Below are 20180 nucleotides of genomic sequence, written 5' to 3'. Positions count from 1 at the left end.
TTGTTACTGGACTTCTTCTGTTTATTACTGGACTTAAAGAGAAAATATTATCTTTAATTATGTGGATGGATTTAATATTATGAATAGAGATTTTGTAGTGAGCTAATAAAAAGTATTTGCTCACATGAGGCTTGCTGTGGAAGTGGCACCTTCTTTCTACAGCAGATATCATCTTTACATACTAAAAGAAGTTGTATATAAAAATAGAATAACTGAAATATGTTTTGATTTGAATGCTTCACCCTACTTGGTCAGCTACATACTTTTATGCAGAGCTGCATTTTTTGCTCATGTTCAGATACACAATGCTGATCTCACCGAAATTTTCTATGACATTTAGAAAAAATGATATATGCAGTTTCCTGTGGAATAACAACCATCCTGGAAAAATGTCTATCTAACAAAACTGTCATGGTCCTCAGCCATTTGACATTGTCTCTTTAATAACTAAGCTTCTCAATGGAGAGTCTCGAAACTGTGTAATTACTCCAGTTAATGGATAAATTGTCCTCATTAAGAATCAGGATTTCTACCATGAAAGCCGGCTAAATAGAAACATGAAGTTGAGGCTTATTGGCTGTGACACAGAACAGACATTATAATTTTGCTATACAGTCATCAAAACGGCAGCCCTGGCAAGGATCTCTCACAGCAGTGATTTCTGGAGGGTTGGACTGCATACCTTCAGAGCAGTAAAGGAGCCTAAACAATTGTGCAGCTATTAGTTCCACACTCAGAAATAATTTTTAGGATCATAAACATTTCCTGTACTAGCGATTAATCTGAAGTGTTGCTATCTGAGTAAAGAAGTTCTGCCCAAGGATGATTAATATGTAAAGCCATCTATCTTTACAGTTTAATAGTTTAGTGTGAGTTTTATGGTGCAATGAGTCGAAATTCACTGTGTAATTTTAATCTACAAACTTCTGCCGTTGTGGAGTCTTGGTTAACTCCTTATAAGACCAGAAAGTAAGCAACCTTTTTCCAATTCCTTTTGGAACATTTCTGTAAGGGACAGCATATTCTATTAAACCATCTTGGCAGAAGCATAGATATTGTTGAGCACTTATTAAAGTGACTCCTACATTGCTATGGTTCTGCAAAATCTAATTAGAATGGAAGCCAATGCATATAGCCTTATAAATAAAATAAAGTCTTGCAGTAGAGACCTGTCTTTGCACATAATCAGAGTGATCATCTATAGAGCAGATGGCTACCCAGCCAGTTGGCTAAGGGTTACATTACATTTACAGTTATAAAAATGACTGTTAAAATCTTTTCAAATCACTCATTTTCCTCCATACGCTTGCCCGATACCATAACTTTAAAGACAGTTTATTGGCTAATTGTAAAATTAAAATCAAACAGGCTGATTAAGAAGCAGTTGTAATAATAGCTTTTTATCTGTTTCTATTTAATATTTCTTGATTTTTACTATCCTGAAAAAGTAATGACACTTCACTGAACATAAAGCCTAACTGCTCTGCCGCTTTGGATAATCTTCCAGACATTTAACAGCTTTTTAACCATATGGACAACACATATACAGTTAGAAAACTTTTTTTTTTATCCAGATACATATGAATTTACAGGGAAGTAAGAAGGAAATACATATCTTGTGAAGTTAAGGGCAAGCATCTGGCAATTCCAGAAAATATGCAATTGTGTAAAACAAGTATGCTGAAAGTTCTCTTCAAATAACAATAGTAAAGAACAAACGTATCTTCTTTCTATGCATAATGTTTTCTGTACAAGTAAAAACAGAGTATAGGAATGTTGTGGATGGCTCTGTAATTAGTTGGTTTCAGTACTGCAACTAAGAAGGATACAATCTTTTGATGTGCATGAAAGTAGATTGCAATCATAATGTAACTTTCCCAAGATCACCACAGTGACTCATTATGAATTTGTACAGAATGAATCAGAAATCTTTTAATTCTCTTAGAAAAGACAATCAATTAAATCTTATTTAAGATTCACATTCAAATGACAATAAAAACAAAACAGAAGCTTCAGATTTCAGTCATAGTTAAAGTAGCAAAATGTTATGTAAATGTTATGTATTGCTTAAATTTTGTTATGTTATGTATTGCAATTTTTCAGAGTTGAGGTCATTTTTACCTTCATTATTTTTCTTTATTCATTGTAACAAGATCTTTAATCCCTGGCACTCCATAGCATAAATTAATAGCATAGCATAGCTTGAAATGGAATGGAATGGAATGGAATGGAATGGAATGGAATGGAATGGAAAGGAATGGAATGGAATGGAACGGAACAGTTCACTTAAAGAGACCTTCAAAGACCATCAAGTTCTGATGCTTGATCACCTCACCTAACTGAAAGTTACAGCACGTTACTAAAGGCATCAACCACATCACTAGGAAGCCTGTTCCAGTACTTGACCACCCTCATGATAAATAATTTTTTACTAATTCCAGTCTGAACATCCCTTGCCACATCTGTTACATGTTCCCACATGTCCCAGAAGGAGAGCCCAGCACATCCCTCTGCTTCCCCTCTCAGGAAGGTGCAGAGGGCAGTGAGGTTGCCTATCAGCCTCCTCCAGCATGCACAACCCTCATGTCCTCTGCCTTTCCTCACAGGATTTATCCTCCATCCCTGTAACAACTTTCTTGCCCTCCTCTTCATAGACTTTAACATCTTTATTATGTTGTGGGTACCAGAAATGCACAAGTTAAATTCACACCAGTACTAAATATTACAGAATGATTTTTGTTTAATGCACCTCAAAACACAATTTGCTCTTCTGGCTACCAGTGCACATGGATAGCTGATGCCAAGCTTGTTGTCATCTGCACCCCAGGTCCCTTTCTGCTGAGCTGCTCTCCAGACACCCATCTGTTCCTGTGTCTAACATTACTCCACCCCAGGTGCAGATTCCAGAATTTTATTTTTTTTAAACTTCATGCTGTTGCTAATCAACCAGTGCACCAGTATATTCCTCTGGAAGCCCTCTTGCCCCACCAGACAGTCAACAGCATGTCCCAGTTTGGTATCATCAGCAAAATCACTTCTGCATCCAGAACATTGATGAAAAATATTGATAGTAGATCCCAAATAATGCTAGGAAGAATAGCTTATTTTAAATTGACTGCCATCACTTATTCTTCCCCACCAGGACTGAACCAAAGCTGATACTGCTCTTACAGCTCTGAGAAAGACTGAAGGGCAGTATCCACACTGTAACAGCAGAGATCCATAGATAATTCTGAGTTAGGATTAAATTCACATTATTCTTCCAATTCTGCATCACTCAATAATAAAATAATACAATACTGTGGCAAATGTGCAGCATGTGAGATTTTGATTTCTCTCCCAGAATGTCCCCTGATTTCTGAATTGCTGCCCACTGAACCTTATTATCATGAGATGCAGTCTGGTTTGGAGGAAGAAGACTGTGTATATGCAGTTGCAAAAATGAACGAAGCAGATGGAAGAAGCAAAAGAATGTTTGCACAGGAGATTCAGGGACACAACAAACCAAAAGAGGCGAGGCTTTGTCAAGTGCTGATGCCACTTGATGGAAGAGTTCCCAGTGAAAGAGCTGCTGTTTCCCTGTAGTATTTCCATCTGTCAACAAGTGAGAAAAATAATGGGAATTCCAAAAGAAAACCTAAACAAGCCTCTTTGGCTATCCCAAATTAAACTTTACCTATAGATTTGCCTCAAATCAAACCTTCTGGTTGTCATCTGTTAATTTTCCTTTCCTCATTATTTCTAGAGGCATTTTTTGCCTCTACAAATCTCAGTTAAGGTCAGCCTGAATATCATCAAAATTATTCTTAAGAGTGATGTTTGTTTATCTTTGTTTACCTTTGGGTTGTTTTTTTTTTTCCTTAGATTTGCTGGAAAATGAAATATTTCTAAGGTTGATAATTCATAGTCCTTTGTCTCTCTGGGGTATTTTTTTTTTCATTTTAAGAGTATAACGCATTGAGACTTATTAATAATATTTTAAAGCATAAAAGCCTGTCATAATTCTTGCCTGCAGTCAATAAATTACAATAATTAATAGGTTAGTCACTTCTCATGTGACACAAATTATTGATAAAAAACTTGTAATATTTCAGAACTTCTTGTACTTATGCCCACATGAGCAAGCACCAGAGGTGTTAATGTACAATTATTTGCTAGATGTGACCGGCATTTACCAGTGAAAATTCCATTAGGTTAACCTTGTCTTGCTAATGTCAGTCTTTTTTTTAGTATACTGCCATCATTTGCCATCATTATTACAGTAAACTGCTGAAAAAAATCTGATATTTTCAAATACCAGAGGAATAAATATGTATTTCCAGTGATGATCATTTAGCATTCAAAATATTTTTCTTCTCACAAGACCTTGATCTCTTCATAAGATGCGTGCAAATATAAACAGAATGTTTCTGAGTGCAGCCTGCGTTTCTAGTGATAAAATTGGATTATTTCATCTCATCTGTAATTTATTTTAATATTTTGACATATTTCTATCATCTAAGACATAATATGCTTAGTGTATATATAACATATCTTTTCATCTAATACAGGAGAGTACTCTGCCTTTGAAGAAGAGCCGTTTCCTGACCATATCAACCATTCCCAAAATCACAACCTGCAAGTTTGTGAATTGATTCTGTAAAAGCAATTTGTAGCATTTAAAACTATATATGCACTAGAAAAAATGTTGTTTTCTTATTGGAATTTCTGGCAGGAGGCATAATAATTTTCATGATAATTCTAGCAGTCAATCACATTTATGCCGTTTTGAGAGTCAAGTGTATGACAATATGATTCAATTCCTTTTGGAATTTAACTTTTCACTGATTTCCTCTTATTAATTTCACTGGACAAAAATGTGATCTGATATGCAAAAAAAAAGAGTCAAACCCTTTTTACATTTGTAGAATATAAGAATTTGAATGATATGGTAACTTCTGACTATGAATTTATGTGATCTTTTCCTCTTTTTCGGTCACCTTTGCATCAAGCAATATACAGGACAATCTAAACAAGAAAAAAGAAAAAAGAAAAAAAGAAAGGGGAATAGACAGTTACACATCTTAGAAATAAGATCTCCCTTTTCCTGGCTATTTCATGTATATTCATTTAATTCAGATTTTTAATGTGAAGTCCTGCCAATCTGTCTTGGGATTGTATGTCTATGACCTTGAGCCATTAAGAGATATCATATTGCTTCTGTGAACTGGAAAAACACCAGAACCCATTAGAAAGGAAACAAAATATATTCTGTTATAATCAACTGAAATGTGATGCTCTTTCTACATTAAAAATCAAGCAAAAATCAAAAGCAGAAATATAAGTAATTAGGATGTTGAAAGAAAAGTAAAAGAATGAAAGACAGAAAGAAAGACAGAGAAAGGGAGAAAGGAAGGAAGGTAGAGAGGGAGGTATGGAGGGAGGGAGATTACCAGTAATTAATATTGTACAATTACAGAATCTTAGATTGTGTTCCAAGTTATTCACAAGTAGTCTTAACCATACTTTTCTTGAATCAATTGCAAAACTTTAGAAAGGAAGGCAGTGTCAGGTCTAGTTTTCTTATAGAAACATAAGCCAGTTATTGTCTGTAGATTCCTACTGAGTCTATTACTTTGTTTCTTGTATTGATTACTCTGTTTGAGGGTCTTGCAATACATTTTTGTATTCTGATTAACTTTTGTTAGTTGATTGTGCAAGACTGAGGCTCCACAACAGAGGATAAAATGGTAGACTAGATGCATAGAAAATCTAGAACAAGAAAGCTGCTGTGAGCATTGTCAGTGTTGAAATCTGCTTTGGAACTCTTACAACAGGGAGAACATCGTGAGCATTCCAGGAAAGTGGTTACTTTACTACGTGCATAAAATTCTAAATTATTTAGATATCAAGCTGTATTCCTTCCATGTAAAATACAGAAACAGTTTATTAAAATAAAAGTGGCCTCCTGCACATCACTGTAGTGACATTTACTCTTGCTTCTGCAACTAATATTCATAATTTATTTGTGAATAATTTATTTATTTTCATAAAACTTGCCTTTATTTTCAAGTTAGCCAAATAAAACATAAAACATCAATCTGACTTTTCTTTGAAAAAAGAGATGCAGTTTGTGCTTCTTTAATTATTTTGGTTTCTGAAAATAAAATAAGATAAAATCCTCTTTTTTTTCCATAGGAATAGGTCTGATTATGAATGGAAGCACATAACTGAACAGAAAATGCATTAATTTCATCTATGAAGATAGTAAATTTAACAGCAATTTCTAGTCCTTTTAGAAGCTTTTCAGATTTTTGTCTCTGATACTTTCTATTCTGAATTTTTGGAAATGAAAGTATGATGACAATATGTTTAAGAGTTGAACCCTCAGAACTGTACAGAAATATATTTTTTGATATATTAATCTCCAGATAAATACTTCATTGTTCAGTCTGTAGCTGAGATGCACATCTCTGCTGCAAACACAAATGCTGTTTATCTTCCCAGTCAGTTGCTCATCTTTCATCAGCATGCTCAGCACTCTCCATGTGGCTTCTTCACATTCACTTTCGTTACAGTAAATAAGAAACAACATTCAGAAAAGTAGTTATTTGTTTGATTGATCCTACTCACAGCCTGCAGCTCTCCCTGCTACCTGAGTGAAAGAGAACTCTCTTTGGTGCTGTGTGAATTAAGGAAAGCCAATCCCTTCCATCACCAACAATATTTTATTGGTATTGATGACTATCCATATGCTAAGTATCTTGACTGAGTTCTATGTTTGAAAGAAAGCTGGTGGAATATGTGTTATATGTGGCAGGGATTATAATGATTTCCACTCTGACAACAAATTTGCATTTTGAATAATATACAATTAAACTTGAAGCTAGTCACTAAGAACAAAACAGCAAACCAAAATTTATTTTAGTGACCCTAGACTGGACTCTAATTATGGTAAAGACAATAACTGATAAAAATAATAAACAACAGAAATTAACAAGCAAATAAATACAAGTCATCTTCACAGGTGTCACCTTGAAGAATATTTTAAAAATCTTCCCTTAAAGGATATTTTAACACCTTCCATTATGTTTTTGTATGCCATTAATAAATAAGTAATGGATAATTTTTAAGCTTCATAATGAAGTCAGTGGTAGCCTTTTCACATGTATTAGTGAATTGTTAGTTGAATGGAAGCAGGTTACTAACACCTGGACTTTTATCGTAAGGCTCATTTTTGCTTTTACTTGGGCTGGTTTTAGCTAGTTGTTTGCCCATGTGTTATTTGTAAAGAAAAAATACAGATAATCCCTAAACATTTGATCCTGAGTATGGGTGCTTACTCTTTTAAATTCAGCTTGCCTTTCTAAGGCTGCTCAGGATGGAAGTTGGTCCTAAGGAGCTCTTATCTGAAATACATTTTTTCCACTTTTTGCAGGCATCTGAGAGTGTGGAGAGTAAAATGCACTTCAAGAGGACAGAGCAGGGACTATGACTTACAGAGTATAAATAGACAGCAAGTCAAAGATTTTGTGATACCCTTAGGACATTCATAAGGGGCCTCATTTTGTATGATTATTACAGGTAAAAAGGAAATTTCCTTAGAAGTTTTCTGTTAAACTAAGAATTCAATCAAGAATAATTACCTTTAGAGGTAAGATTCTTTTAAAGAAAAAATAACAAACAAACATAAAATTCAGTGACCTCAGAAAAAGCACTCTTAAAAAAAAAAAGACATCCACCACAACAATGATGCCATCAAATTAGAAGACAAACACTTTCTAAATGAAATGCTGACTCAAGTTAAAAAAAGTGGGAAGGATTTTCCACTCATACTCAGTTTTATGTGTCATCTAGATCCACAGGCTGCACTATATGCTCAGTGCTAAATGGTCTGCCATAGCTCTAAGACATCAAGTATAGAAGACTGTGACATCACATTACTCAGAGACCTGCTTATCTGAAACAGATAACACAAAAATTGCTCTATTTTTCTGAACTGCAAAACGTGATGTGTTTAATATTGCTCATCTTATCTTAAGAGCCATAAATCTACTGTTTCATATGCCAATACTTATATTGCAAACCCCACCTCAATTGCTCTTTTTCATGCATGGCCTCTTACAGAAGACAATCTTCATCCTTCCAAACAGGTCTAATATAAAAAGAATTACCCTTTACACCTGATAACTGCTAACCCCTTCCAACTTCTTGTTTAAGTATGATCAAGTGTAGTAAACAATAATAATTCATTGTTTCTTTTCATCCTAGTCTTCCAACTTGCCATTTATAATTTCTGCTTTCACACTGATTCCTACATAAGTCTCATAGGACAGCTTCCTAAAGATACGAACTGATGCTCAGAATCTGATGTGGGATCTAATGAGTGGAATATATAGCATAATGCTGGCAAGGCTTAGTGACATTCATTCACAAAATGAACTGCAGACAGTGTCGTTTTGGCCAAACCGAAGTGATTGATTACTGGAGAGCAGAGGTTAGCAACTGTCCCCCAGGTATTTGAGTACAGCATCCTTGATTACACCCTCTCAAAGTTTTCCAGAGAGTGATTGATTTACAATATAGTTTCAAGAGGGAGTAGACAAACTCGTAATCAAGGAATCCTCTATTACTTACTACAAGTATATCATTGTTAATGCCAAGAAGAAAGACTATTTTTTTTTCAGTTGATACTCCTTTTATTCTGTAGATTTAAACATCTTAGAAACTTTTTTTTTTACAGTTAAATGAGGACATAAGGGAATAGGCTTGTAGAAGAATATGAACTGAAAATACCATGTTAATTAAATAACTTGACTCCAAATTTTCAGACAACAGATATTTCCTACTTGAGTTCTTTCTTGAAGACTTTCTGGATAAAGGTAAGCCTTGAATTCCCCCATTTCTCTCCCATAAGCAAATAAACATAAATAAAAATAAATAAAATTTGAGAGTAACAGGATTTTGCCAGGATATTCATGGATGTTCAAGGGAATTAAGAGGCTTGCCTGAAAATTATTGCACAGTTACAACACTGCTAATTTTTGGTTTGTTTCTTTTTTTCATATGTGTTATGGATCTGTCTTTCTTCAAAACAGTTATTCCATTTGTGTCATAACACTTCTCACAGAAAGAAATTCCTCTGTAAGAAAAGCCATAGTCAGTATTCAGGAATTTCTACAACTTTTCTAGGATATTTAATTCCTATTTTAAACATGTAAATACAATTTGACCCAGAAAGATCGCCATAACGTACAGAATGTCCACATTAGAAAAGGTAATTAGGAATTGCTTTCAGCTGATTAGAACAAATGTTTCTTATTAAGTCTGCATAGCTATGCCTGTTTACACCATTCAACAAGCATACACTGACAATCAGACATCATGATACTACCTTCCTTAACTTACACCTCGCTTGCATGATGTAAAAGAGAGGGACAACATGCTATTACATGGTTATATTTGGATCTACTAATGAACATTTATGTTCTGATATTCTACAGAGTACCTAGATATTTATAAATTGATTCAATGCATTTATCTATTACTTCACAGAAGTACATATATTTATAACCACATAAGACCTCAAATCCAGGCAGTGTGATAATTATCTGCATTGCAGAGGAAGCGCTTTGCTTATGATAACTTGTACTTATTAAATACAATGAGATGAAGAGAGAGAAAACCATTTCAGTTACAAAGTAAACTGGTCTGCACTTTACACAGTCCTTGATAATTTCAAAACACAGGACCAATGTTTCAAGGACATATCACTAACTACTGAAACAGAATGAAGCATCCTCATTGTGAAGAAAATTTCATGGTGAAAATAGCCTTTGAGTAAGTCACACAACCTCAACAGAATAAGTCTTTTACAATTTTCAAGGACAAGTCAGAATGATTCATCTTAGAGGCTGCCTTTTGTTCTTAATTTCAGTATGTAGAGGTATAGACAGACGTGTAAGATACAGCTTTTATTTCCCTTATATCGTAAACTGAAATGACAAGTATACTAAGCTGTTAGTAAGCTCAGACAAATACAGTAGAGTAGAATCTCGATGTTCATTGTCCAACACCACAATTCAGAAGATCTAACTATATATATAACATAATTCAGCCTTTCAATATTGGCATGCTGTCATTTCAATCTTCTTCTGTGATAATAACAACTTGACTGTCTAAGTAGCAGTACGTTCCTCACCAAAACCAGCACCAAAGCTCTCTGAATACGTTACATATATTAATTTAATGCAAAGAGTCGCATAAATTGCATCTGAAAGTTAAGCTATAGCTGATTTTGCTGGATTTACAGACATTTTAACCAGAAAAAGCACTTCCAGTATCGAAGATTACTCTATCTGGGTATATAAAGAAGTAGCAGATGCTTACCAGTACTACAGATAAGTATTCTAGTTTAGGACATTCGCTGGAAGTTAGACAATCTCATGTGCTGAAAATTATGAAAAGGCTTCCCTACCTTCCTACATTGGGATCGTAATAATGATGAAAATATTCAAGTGCTCACAACATAAAGGACATAAATCCCTCTTGCCAAGGACATTCTAGAGCCTACTCTGGTCTCTCAAGATTTACACATAATTTTTCCTGAAAGGGAGGAGGGGAGGAGAGGGGAAGGGAAGGAGAGGGAAGGGGAGGGAAGATACCTAGAAGGATCATCAGGATGAATTGTTCAACCACCTTGGTGATAACTAAGTCAAAGTATATTATTAAGGGCATAATACACAGGTACAGCATTTCTGCTGATAACTCAAGAGGATAACTTTGTTTGCCCTTAAATTTTACTTTGGAAGAATTTGTAAAGACAACTGGATGAGGAATTAAATGAAAAAATACCTTTGTCTCAAAAACTCATTGGGAACATACTGGCTTTTTGGAAAGACTGTAGCTCATCTGTTGCAATTCTTTTCATTTTGGTAATCCACTGGAGAGTGATGTCACATGCCTTTTTTTCCCACCAAGTAAGTACCCTATACTGAGTGTCTCCCATAGTCTAACTCAGAGGTATTCCCCTAAAGTATAAGCTGTGGTACTGTTTCCCACAGGTTTAAAGTTGGCAAATGGCTTTGTTTGCTTGCTAAAAGGTCTGACCGGTAGTTTCCTTGAGAACTTGGCTTGAGCAGCCCAGGTTCTAACAGTATAGGGCAGTCTTTTCACCCCTCTCTGATGTATGCTATGTGCAGAGCTAGGAGAATCTGGGACACAGATTTTATATTGCAGCATTCCGGGCAGACTTGGTATTTCACTTGTTTGCTCTCAGTAGCAGCCTGATGCAATTTGGCATGCAAAAATATGTCCAATATCACAGCGGCCAGAAAGGTAACACATCACCCTTAGGTGAATCTGAAAGCAAGAATTCCTCTGTTTAAATGCATAGGTCAAAGTATTCCCCTCACTCACACTAGCAAAACTCCATGCTCTTGACCAGAGTTCCTCTTGGGTGTGTGTATGTGTGTGGGAGTGTAGGTAAGTGGGATTTATGATAATTTTTTTCAGATTGTTATGACCAAGGCTTTTTCAGGAAGCTGGGAATTCTGTTCATACACTATAAGGATGATGATCAGTGAGGCTCATATTTAATATAAATGAGTCTTTCACAGATTGGGGAGATAATGAATCAGTGTTTTGAGCAGTTGCATCTGCATTTTCTCTGTTAAGTTGATGGGTACTAGTTTTCACAGCATTACAACCTACACTTTGTTACATTAGGCAATATTATAAGCCTGGACAGCAGCCCCCCCTTTTTTTTTCTGCAATACATAAAACTTGCAAAGCTCCACTGGTACTAATAAGCAGTTTCATACAGTAAAATCACACATCTGAAGGTAAAATTATGTCCACCCTTAGAATTAATGAAAAATTGTGGATAATAATTTCCTCTAACAAGGAATGAATTTAATACATTCAGGGGAGCAATTAATACTTCTATAATGCTTTGAAAAACTTCTTTAATGTACATTTTTACATTTTTATGTGATAGAAATACATGTTAAAAAAGAATTGAGAGAATACAACTGTCTACAGAAAGGATAGTGAGATTTTTTTCTTGTGTATTCTCTATAAAACAGGACTAATTTCTTCCTATTATTATATGACTCCATGTAATTTCCAGATTCTTAGAAGATATGCTGAATTTTTTTAATTGATAAAATCTCTATGAACAAGCCATGTATATGAATGCAACTGAATTTCTGATGTTGCAACAGATTTTATCCAAGAGAAGGTTGCTATTTACTTGTGCTGCATGAAAGACTCTGTGCTGCCACTGCTTTGTGTTTTGTCTTCCACCTATTCTTTGTACGTGTATTTTGTACAAGGTGCTGGCTTCTGTCACACACTTGCTTAACAAAACTATAATACATAGCCTTATACTCTCGGAATAAAAAGGCCTGTGAAATTTCATTGATGCTTCATTTTCTTTTGCTAGCAGTAAGGTTGCTTTCAGAATGATGAGGAGTGTCAGCTGCTATAGGAAACAGATAAAGCAGACCAAGTAACTATCATTCCTTTTTTCCGAAAATCTTTTATCTGTACTATCTAGCCCAGAACTGAAAAAATAAGAGTCCTGAGGTGAGGTCCAGCCAGTCTCTAAGCAGTGGCTACCTCCTGGCCAACTCTTCACCTCAATTTCTCAAACTTTTTTCCCATTATGCCATATAGTATGTAATACCCATTTGTCCAGTTCAGGTGAGCTATCTTGGTTCTGTCTCCTCCCAAGTCCTGTCACCAAGTTAAGTATGAACTGTTCATGTTACAGAGGCAGCAGGAAGCTCTGCACCACTAGATACTCATTAATCAGCTCTCCCCTTTTCTACCTTTCATCTTGACAGGACAGTTCAATAAAACGTGTCATCCTGATGACCTTTCTGTGCAGAGAGTTTAGCATAATTCCAGAACTCCACATCTCTTCTCAAGAAAAAGCAATCCTAAAAATGTTTAAACTACTTCTCATGTACTCCCACTGAGACATTTGTCATTGAAAAGCTATCTATCTCAAAGGGAGAAAACATGCCTGTTCAGTGCTCGAAATTCAAATTAAGATTCACAAACGAATGTTGAGGTTTCTTAAACCTGTACTTCACAGGGAGTGCAAAAGAATATTTTCAATTAAGAGGCTGTTTCAGCCAGAGGCTTTTTTTACATGTCTGTATCAACTCTTCTTTCCCTCTGACTTGCAAGCATGGAAGGATGACTTTTGTACACTTTGCATTCACTGTTAACAGTGGTAATATAAACACAAGAACAACAAATTTGAAAATTTGGCTCTGCAAACCTGATATCTTCTCAAATAAAACACATTTTACACAGAAGCAGTAATTAATACTCCTTGGACAAGGAAACATAAGCAATGCTGTCTCTTTAAGGTCTGCTTTGTCAGGAACACTACCAGTGGAACAACAGTGACTTGCCTATTAGCAACTTCTCACTAGCTGATTAACCTTTCTGTAATATATAATACAAAATTATTATTTTCATTTCCAAATAACTGAAGAATCGAGCATGTTTTAGGACAAGGATAGTAAGGAAATGTCACTGAATTTGCCTCTTACTGATGGCTTCCTTACCAGTAAGAGAACATGATAACCCTTTTCTAAAATGTTCCACAGAAACTTCCATTACATAGGAGAAACTATGCAGGAGAAACTATGCAGGAACTGAAACAATCAATGTGGATTTATTTCTGTGCAAGGGACCTGAGGGAGGAATATGAATGGCAGAGCTGTTAGTAACTTCCTAACATACAAAGATTTTACTATTTTCAGTGGAAATCTTATTACAAACTATGGATGTTTGTGTTTTCAAAGGACAGTGGTACAAGATACAATCCTGTTACTTCTAGGTCTGGTGAAATTTTTTTGGTGCTGTCACGACACAAGTATGCATAATGGCATATTGGCTGCTTTATCTACCATATTGTCTTCTTCATGTCACAGCAGAATAATATGCAAAACTGGTTGCCAAGTATTTCCCATCCAGTGATTTTTCTGAGCTGTTGTGAAACTGCCCTGGGGATTTGGAAGGAGTGAAGACATTGGATTACTTCTCTTTTTTTTAAGAAAATGGTGTGCTGATGATGATAAGAACAAATTAAGGGATGTGGAGTATGATAACATGCGTGCTGTCACCAAAGTTTTGGCACTACTGAATCTATGATCCTGGTACATAGTCCAGAATGCAGAGCCCTGATTGTCAAGCATACATACCATGGAACAAGCAATCATGGGAAGGCAAAATAGAAGAATCTAGTTTGTCTTCTTCTTTAGCAAGCAATGTGAGTAAGTAACAACAGGATAATAACACTCTTGCCATGCTATATTTATATGGTTGTACACTGGTTTAGAGTATACATCAAACAAAGAAACAACAAACACAAATAACCAAAACCACAAAGATAGAAGATTTACTTCTTAAATTCATAAATGTTTAGACTCAGGTTCTGCACAGAGATTATAAAACATCTTTAAAAATCAATTCAGAAATGCAAAGAAATAAAAGCAATAAATAAATAAATAAATAGAAGCAGTTGATTGACCAAAGTGAATAACTCCCTATGAGAAAGAAGCTTGAAATGAAATACTAAATATTTCTAAATTACTGTAATTTTCAAGATGCAAAGATTTCTCCTGTTAATCTAATTAATGAAGCATTTCTAAAGGTAAGTGTTCAAGTTACTATGGATAAACTACAATTGCAGGTTGATGACTAGGTGGTTTGTTTGTGTACTTGGCAGGGGGCACCAGCGGTCATGTTCACATCTGATGTTACATGTTACATGTACAAAGAAAACACCATTATTTGATTGGAAAAAAAATGCTGACTTTTTTTAAAATATGATTTTCTTATTTTAGCAGTGTAAACGGAAATAAACACTAAGTCTATCCAGCTGCCACCCACATCACACAACTTACGATCTGTCTGATCTATAAAATACCCATAGAATAAATATTACATTAGTTCCTACAAGACCACAGGAGGATCTTATCATCTCAGGAGAAAAAAGGGAAACTAGGGAAAAATTGCTTTATCTCAAAAGACAGTGGCTTAACACAAGCCAAAGACTAACATTAAAGTTACAGTACTCAGTTACTTCACTTTCACATTCTTTTAAGATTAATTCTCTTCCCATCTGAATGAAGATGTTTCAGCATTTAGATGTTGAAATAAACACAAGTGGTACAAAACTGTAGTATGCTATTATTAAGAATGCTTAAAGAAATATGATGACCTCACTGAGAGAACTGTAATATAAATCTATTCTTCTTGTTTTAGTTTTATAGTATCTCACACTACCTTCCTATACAGTAAATATATCAGTTTTAGATTGTCATTTATATTACTTTTATTTCAAGATTCACCTTCAGGTGTTTATCATAATGTGACATTTACTATTTCATATTCCAGTATACTGTCTCCTACTACTGAAAATAAATATTGTCCTTATTAGATTGAAAGATGTGACACTGAGAAGACATGGATTATTGTTTTATCCTGAACATTTTCATACAAGGCAAAAATCAGTGTAGAATGAATCATCAGACATTATTTTTTTTAATATACTTTTTTATCTATTAACAGCTCTTGTTCCATGATAGTATGGACCCATGGAGCACCTGAGCATTGAAGTTTTATGGTGGTGGACCAGGCAATTTTTAAAAAGTAGCATATTCTTAGAAAGGCACTGAACAAAAAATAATTGGAGAAAAGCTATTTAGAGTTTTAGTATATATTGTCATTGTTACTAGATATGCTCGTACCTCATTTTACGACACCGATTCTGTGTAATACTTTGTTACATCTTGACAGGGCATGGAAAAACAAAATCTGGAAGAACAGTGAAATGTTTATATTATAATGTAAACATTTCAAGGATAATATATTGGCCACATGCCAAAACAACTCTCTTTTGAAATTTTATCTTTTTTTTGTTTCCTTAAGTACAGTCAGCATTTGTTTGCAAATATTTATGGAGACATACTTATTTTTTTTCCCACAGTTACAAACCTTCCAACTTGCCTGGAGATGTTGGTCACATATTGAAGGTCAAGACTCTGAATTTTGTCTGTCAGCTGAAAGCTCTCCACCAAAGCTGCAGCTTTTCCTAAAGTAGCAGTGTATACAGAAGCTGCACTTCAGTACTACTTACAAAAAAACATGTTCATAGCGTGTAGCAATAGAAGCAAATGTTTGTACCAAAGCTCATGACTCCATACTCTGTTCTCAAATAATTTTAGTGGCTTACATAAACACAAAAATGGCCTAGACCAGAACTGTGTAAGATGACTTTCCTAAGTTGTTTATGCATCTTGACACAAAATGAGTACATCTTCCTTTCTAACAACCTAGCAAGAGCTTTACATGGTTTTAAATATGCTAACAGAAAGGATCATAGAATCAAAGAAACACAGAATTATAGAATCACAGAACATCTCAAGTTGGACCCACAGGAATTATCAAGTCCAACTCCTGGCTCCACAATAGACCCAAATTTAAACCCTGTATCTGAGAGCACTGTTCAAACTCTCCTACAACTCTGGGAGCTCAGGGCCATGACCACTGCCCTGAGGAGCCTGTTCCATGCCCACTATTCTCTAGTGATGAACCTTATCCTAATCCCTAACCCAGCTCTCCCCTGTTGCACCCCCATTGCGTTCCTTCAGGTCTTGTCGCTGTCACAATAGAGTAGAGCTCACAGTGACCCTCTCTGCTCCCCATGTGAGGAGCTGTAGGCTACCATGAGGTTTCCCCTCAGTCTGCTCTTCTCATGAGCTGAACAAACCAAGAAACCTCAGCTTCTCCTCAAACATCTAGCACTTCAGAATCTTCATGATCTTCACAGCTCTCCTTTGGATGCTCTCTAATAGTTTTATGTCCTTATACTGAGACTAGCTAAATGAAAGAATAAAAGTACTAAAAGGCATGTTCATACAATTACACTGAAAGGCTGAAATTGACAGTAAAATTTGCTATGGGTTGAGAATCTGCTAAATACTGGAAAATGCAGAGAGCTTTGTCTCCTACTCTTGTATAAAGCATTTATTTGTGTGTGTGCATGAATGGACAAATTATTGCATAAAATTGTTAGGACAAGTAGTTTCTTTCAATAAAAACATAAGCGAGTAGCATTTTTCCCTTTTGTCCATTTAATAACAATACACATTACCTGACAGAACTATCTCTAGGAAGAAAAATTGTGTTTGATTTTTCAGGCTGATGAGACTGCCTTGCAGTCATGGTAATTAGCAATGAAGGTGGCAGGAATGATCATAGGGAAAAAAAAAGTTCAAGCAATTCCTACCACCACCACCCACCACTGCTGCCATGTCTAGACACAAACGTATGAATTAGTCCAGATAAGATAATTTTATGTAATCTATTGTCAGTGTTACAAAACATGATTGCACATCACTCTATCACTCAGACATCTCTACATTTTGTTCAGAATTGCAAGTTACAACATTACTGCATATTTCAAATGTCATACCTCTCATATTTTACAGGAGGATAAAACAGTCTCCATCAAAGCATTAGTAACACATATGCAAAGGTTACAGAGTATAGTAATTTTTTCCTCTTTAGTTACGGGTCACTTAGTTTTGATTTAGAAACAGTTCACAATCTATTACCCACCATCTAAAACATCATGGATCAAGTTGTCATAACTCAAAAAAATCCCAGAAAGTCAAAATGTAAGAAGGGTATGCTGAATGTCAATGGTTAAATTAATAACTAACATAAAAAGTTAGAGGTGAATGGCGAGTCTTTTCAGATACCCTCCCAGCTTCCATAGCAGATGTTGAAGTGGTAGATAAAGTTGGACATTCAGCAGAAATTAAACACAAAACCTACTGTTTCTTAGGTCCCACAACATCCATTCTGTTATATTTTCTGTCACCTGTTCTTCAGTGAACACCTACTATATGTTAAAGAGGTATTATTACCTCAGTAATTTCACCAGTCTGAAGCATAAAAGTGACCATTAAAAGCAAAGAGGTCATACAAGTGACAACTTTCAAAACTTAATAAGATATTAAAATACATTTAAATATATTCATACTTTGAAGATTTATAAAATAATTTTAAAACTTGTTAAGAACTTATTTCCAACTTGAAATATAGATAATATTTAATACATACATATATATATTGCGTATGACTTACTATATGATCAATTGCAAGATATATTGAAAATACTTCATTGTATCTAGAATAGTTATAGGTGCTTAATCATTCTTTATTGTTAGAAACAGATCACAGATGTTTATCGGTATTCCTTGATCACTTTTGAAATATGCATCATTAGATTAAAAACCTATATTCAAAATATAATGTACTCCATGAAAAACTACTTGTGAAAAGTGAGGCCTAAGCAAAAGAGAGCTGCAGAATCATGCTCTTAGTTTTCCATATTATGATTCCATTTTCCATCTTTATGGTCATGATCTATTGTAAAAATAGATTTCTTTTAAAATCTTGACCATCCAATGGCCCCTCCTCCCCCCGAAATCATCTTAAAATCAATCACAGCCCAGACACCTTTTAAAAAGGAGCTGTAGCTGTGAAATAGCAATACTTGTATTTAACTGACCCATGGAAATAGGACTTTGTCATAGCTGATTTCATGAAAAGGCTATTTTCAAAGGACTATGGAAAACAGAAAGATTCTGAGAAGGAATTAAATTTCTGCTAGTAGGGGGGTGATGGGCTGCTTCATTAATAAAATGTTGAACAGCAGGAGGACAGTAATGAACAGGCACCCTAGAACTGGCATACACATAAATTTGTTCCATCAGGCACTCACATTTGCACATTGAAATAAATATTAAAATAAATAAAGTTTCTCAACAACATAGGACAGTCTTACTCTTTTGACTGAAGAAATCTACAAAGGGATTCCTCTGATAGCAAAGTAAATGATGACTGCACAATAACTTGGAAGAAAATGGGAATACTTTGAATGCTGAGTCACTTCTACAACAGACTGACTGACTTTTATATTACTCTTCTGCTCAGGCTTAGCTTTCCCAAAGTTATCTCCCAATATACTGGTATCCTGTGCAATATAAATTACTCCACAAATTTTTCTATGAGCATTCGTGGTACTTGACAAAATGTGACAATATATTGCAAGGAAAATGCAGCAATTTAGATCCCAATTTAATACAGCAAATGCTTATGCATCTAATTGCAAATGCAGCACTGTTGTCTGCCTCATTTTAGTAGAGGAACTTTTTTACATGATTGAACATCTCTGACTCAACAAATGTGCATCCTTCATGATGGTCATATAAGGGACTTCTATATTATGGATTATAAAGCTTATTATAAGTCCTATTTATTTAGCTCTCACAATGCGTAACTCCTAAATATACAGATCATATCTGGATAATATTACATACTTTTGGGTGGGAATTCCCAAATGGCAAAGGATTCATTTCAGATGTGACAAAATATCTGAAGAAGTCTGTTCAGAAAGACAAATATGCTTGGGATGGTTTCATTAACCACTAATAAAGAAGTCTACTTGTATAAAGCAAGCAATACAATTTTTTCTTAACACACGTTAAAAGCACGACCCTTTCTTGGTATACAGGTTCTTCTTGAAGATTTACAATCCACGAGATACTGGTAAAGTCCCACCTTTATAGATAATAGGATCTCCAGAGTTCATTTATTGCTTAAGTTGTCACATTGTAGTCCAACATTGCAAATCAGCTGTAGGTTTTCATGGCTACAACAGCATAACACTCCTGAAAAATCAGTCTGGTCTCTCAATGATTAGCCTAACATTTCTTCCTTCCCAGCTAAATATAGTAGAAGAAAAATGCTTAATTTATCTGTGGAATGAAAGCTGTTGGAAGTGCCACCCCACAAGATGGTGTGTGTACAAGCAAGCCCAACCATATCTGAAGGCTGCAGACTATTCTAAGAAGCAGCTTGCTTTTCAGTAAGACCTGAAGCTGATGAAGCTTTGTTTTCAGCCCAGTAGTCAGGCCTCTTTTCCATCCATCTTATTGTACACTTATACTGCTTGCTTCTCACCAACTTGCTTATAAGCTACTTCCTACTCAAAATATAGTTCAAAACCTGGCAGGTTTTAACACATATAGTGATGAGGTCTGCAAAACTGCTCAAAAGATTATTCCCTAAATTCCCAGAACTCCATATCCCCCTTTCTGTGATGA

Source organism: Cyrtonyx montezumae, unplaced genomic scaffold (genome assembly GCF_038088225.1).
Source record: "Cyrtonyx montezumae isolate F1298 unplaced genomic scaffold, pur_monq_1.0 scaffold_2, whole genome shotgun sequence".
NCBI lineage: Eukaryota > Metazoa > Chordata > Aves > Galliformes > Odontophoridae > Cyrtonyx > Cyrtonyx montezumae.
The sequence above is the reverse complement of the archived record's forward strand: the minus strand, read 5'-3'. Positions refer to the sequence as shown.